We start from the raw sequence: 4524 nt of genomic DNA on the forward strand, positions 1-4524 counted from the left end.
ATTTTTATTTTTACTTCTCCACTGTACAGTACTATAATTATATTCTGTGACCTGTACCTGTATGTCCTCTACTACCTGTACCTCCCCCCTCCCCCATGCTGCTATGATACCTGAATTTCCCCAAGGGGATCAATAAAGGAATATCTTATCTTATCTTATCTTACTTGCTTCTGTCTCCTCACAGCTCTACACGGCTGGACAAATGGGGTGCCGGTGCTGTAGGATGATCAAAAGGTGAGGCGTTTGTCTGTGGTGTGTATGTATGTGTGTTAGAGCTGTCCCTCGAAGCCTGTTTTTGGGGATTCGAACTCTGGCAGGGTTTTTCGAATGGACGTTTGAACCATCGTTTTTAATTGTGCTCCTAAATAATTTTTTCTGGTTCAGTACTGTCGAGTCTTGACTTTAGGCACATAGCGCACATTTTACGCACATAACGTATATTGCGCATATTGCTGCGGTCAAAAATGGTTATTAAAAGTAGTGGCACCTACTTACTGGTTACAGGAGGCTTCAATAACCTTTGGATGGTAATCCATTTTGTGAATACATTTGTTTGAAACAACATCTTTGTTGGCCGACGGCTCCTGCTATCTTAAGCTAAAGTGCATAGCTTAACGCATAGCTTAACGTGCATAACATACCTGTGTAAAGTTAAGTAACTTGTGTTCCACTGGGAAAGTTCAGCATCACTGCATACACTTGGTTTAATCCAAACGTCCATTTGGAAACGTTGTATTATGAAATAAGACGGGTGAGTGTGAGTGAGTCTCTCTCTCTCCTTTTTTGCATGATTGATTAATTTCCTGATAATGTATGACGGACGGTGACCCCTCCTCATCTCAACTAGACTGTTGTGTCTGTGTTCGTGCGTGACTTTCAAATGATTGTAAACACAACATAGTACTGTGATATTCTGATATATAGCACATTCTGATATACATTTTTCGTGTAAAATAAAAATAAAAATATATTTGTTAAATTCCACCACCAGCACACCTGATTCAACTTAACTAGCCCTTTATTAGTTGAATCAGGTGTGCTGGTGGTGGAATTTAACAAATACATGGAACGGCTAGGGTGTCTCGAGGAGAGGTTTGGGAACCACTGGACTAGAGCATACATTTGAGCCATCAAAGAAATGAAGCAAAAGCGGTTACCTGTGTTGAACTGGTTTATTTTTTTGAAAATTAAAAGATATACTGGATTACTATTACGACTACTACCACTGCCAATACTACTGATACATCCCTATTGGCAAACGTTATATTTAATTAACTTTATAAAAAAATTTGGTTCATTATACAACTGTGGTGGGACTAATTAGACTGGTGGGCTGCAGTCTAGGTAATTAATGGAAACCCTGGTGTATGTATGTATGTATAAACTATAAACTAAACTATGTAATACAAATAGCTGCTGTCCGCGCAGACACACTCAGTTTATAATATCGACTGACTTACACGCTTGATAACGCGCTTAGTATTTAGCGTTTTGTATTTGAATGTGGGCACTGATATGTGAAAATGAACTACTGTAAATGGGTTTTATCTCTATTAACACCGGTATCACTGACTATTGCGGCAAGCCTACTCAGTGACCTAGAGACGACCTTTGTCGTTAGATTGTGATTAAGTCATTCCAATCCGCTACTTATTGGAATGAGCTGCAAAAATCATTCAAGTTTCGAGGCCTTGTGTCCATCCCTCTTTTTAAAATGATGTGTCTTTTCAGCAATGTCTGCACATGTTAGTCTGTCCTTGTTTGATTCCTCTCTGTCCGTGTCTGTCCTGCTACTGTTAGTATGTCCTTGTTTGATTCCTCTCTGTCCGTGTCTGTCCTGCTACTGTTAGTCTGTCCTTGTTTGATTCCTCTCTGTCCGTGTCTGTCCTGCTACTGTTAGTCTGTCCTTGTTTGATTCCTCTCTGTCCGTGTCTGTCCTGCTACTGTTAGTCTGTCGTTGTTTGATTCCTCTCTGTCCGTGTCTGTCCTGCTACTGTTAGTCTGTCGTTGTTTGATTCCTCTCTGTCCGTGTCTGTCCTGCTACTGTTAGTCTGTCGTTGTTTGGTTCCTCTCTGTCCGTGTATGTCCTGCTACTGTTAGTCTGTCATTGTTTGGTTCCTCTTTGTCCATGTGTGTCTGTCCTGCTACTTTGTATTGTAGTATGACTGGTGTATTATGTCTTGTCCGTTCTCTATCTGCTTGGTTGGCCTGCAGGTATTTTTTTCTGTTTTCGTATTTGTTCCTGTCTTTTTTTGTTTCTCTTTCTTCCCCGGGCTGCGCCCCGGGCCGATGTAACTATTGGTTATGGGGTGCAATATAAATAAATGTATCATGTCATATCATACTGTTAGTCTGTCATTGTTTGGTTCCTCTCTGCCCGCATCTGTCCTGCTACTGTTTGTTCTGCTTTTATGTAACTCCTTGCACTGCACCTCGCTGCACTTCTACTTCATTTATTTTATTATTTTGTAATGTTCTCGACCATGTGACAAAGGTCATTCTCAATTAACTTACCTGGTTAAATAAAGGCTACATAAAATACAAGTACGTCTCTTATAGCTGAGGAGATAACAGTGGAGAGAGTAAAAACCGATCCAAATATACAGTAGCATATTATTCTCGGAGGACCCTCTGAATCCTCCTCAAGGACCCCCCCCGTGGTCCTCAGACCCCACCTTCAGAACCGCGCTCCCTCCATCCTCTCAGTCGAACCGCCGCCACCCCCACAGTTCCCCGCGGACCCCGTGTATCTGACCGCGGCGAACCAGACAGCAGTTCCACCCCAATGCCCCTTCAAATCCCCCCCCCCCCACATAATGATTTCTTGTCCTGTCCCGTGGCGACAGTAGGAGGCGTGTTCATAATTTCCCTGGACCTGGCCTGGGCGTAGGCTCCCTGTGTGAGAGAGAGAGAGAGAGAGAGAGAGAGAGAGAGAGAGAGAGAGAGAGAGAGAGAGAGAGAGAGAGAGAGAGAGAGAGAGAGAGAGAGAGAGAGAGAGAGAGAGAGAGAGAGAGAGAGAGAGAGAGAGAGAGAGAGAGAGAGATATTGGGTCAATATTAGGGATGTCCGATATTATCGGCCGACCGATATTATCGGCCGATATCGGCAGTAAAATGTGATATCGGAAAATATCGGTATCGGTAAAAAAAAAAAAAAAAAATTTTTTTTTTTTTTTTTTTTTAACATTTATTTAACCTTTATTTACCCAGGCAAGCAAGTAAGAACCAATTCTTATTTTATTTATTGTCAAAAGTATGCATGTTGGTTTAATTCAACAACAAGAGATATGTAATGTTAATTTTTACTTTTTTAATTATCATATTTTGCACAGATAATGCTTACATTTAGAAAGCCTTTTGAATGCATCCAGTGAAATTATTAGTTACCTGAAATTATTCTGTTTTTTTGGGGGGAAACCCTGCATATATCGGTATCGGTTGATATCGGTATCGGTATCGGTATCGAAATTAAGAGTTGGACAATATCGGAATATCGGTATCGGTAAAAAAGCCAATATCGAGCATCCCTAGTCAATATGCCAATATATATCAGCCCCCTCAGCCATGGCACCTAATGGGGCTCTCCCGTCGCCCCCACGCTATCATCATAACGGGTGCTTTCGTGTTTCCAGGGTTTGGTCGGAGAAAGAAGAGAGAGAGAGGGAGGGAGGGAGGGAGAAAGAAGAGAGAGGGAGGGAGGGAGAGTTAAGAGATTTTGATTGAAGATTAATGAAATGCCCTGCTGCACCGACTCGCATACCAGAAACATAATCCCTCATGAGACGCACACACACACATTACTTTGTGTGTACTTTGCTTCCAACGTCTGAGCACACAAATGCAGTGCCTTTTAACACACACACATACACACTCTCATTTAGTTACACACTCATACATTTTCTTCTCTCTCTCTCTCCCTCTCTGTCTCTCTCTCTCTGTCTCTATCTCTCTCTGTCTATCTATCTCTGTCTCTATCTCTCTCTGCCTCTCTCTCCCTCTGTCTCTCTGTCTCTCTCTCCCTATCTGTCTCTCTCTCTGTCTATCTCCCTCTGTCTCTCTCTGTCTCTCTCTCTGTCTCTCTCTCCCTCTGTCTCTCTCTCTCTCCCTATCTATCTCTCTCTCTGTCTCTCTCTCTGTCTCTCTCTTGTCTCTCCCTCTCTGTCTCTCTCTCTATCTGTCTCTCTCTATCTGTCTCTCTCTCTATATCTCTCTGTCTCTCTATCTCTCTGTCTCTCTCTGTCTCTCCCTCTCTGTCTCTCTCTTGTCTCTCTCTCCCTCTGTCTCTCTATCTCTCTCTGTCTCTCTCTCTGTCTCTGTCTCTCTCTTCTCTTTCTCTCTCCCTCTCTGTCTCTCTCTCTGTCTATATCTCTCTGTCTATCTCTCTCTGTCTCTATCTCTCTATGTCTCTCTCTCCCTCTGTCTCTCTGTCTCTCTCTCCATATCTGTCTCTCTGTCTCTCTCGCTGTCTCTCTCTCCCTCTGTCTCTCTCTCCCTATCTGTATCTCTCTCTGTCTCTCTCTCTGTC

Source organism: Notolepis coatsorum, assembly GCF_963971535.1.
Source record: "Notolepis coatsorum genome assembly, contig: SCAFFOLD_582, whole genome shotgun sequence".
Taxonomy (NCBI): Eukaryota; Metazoa; Chordata; class Actinopteri; order Aulopiformes; family Paralepididae; genus Notolepis; species Notolepis coatsorum.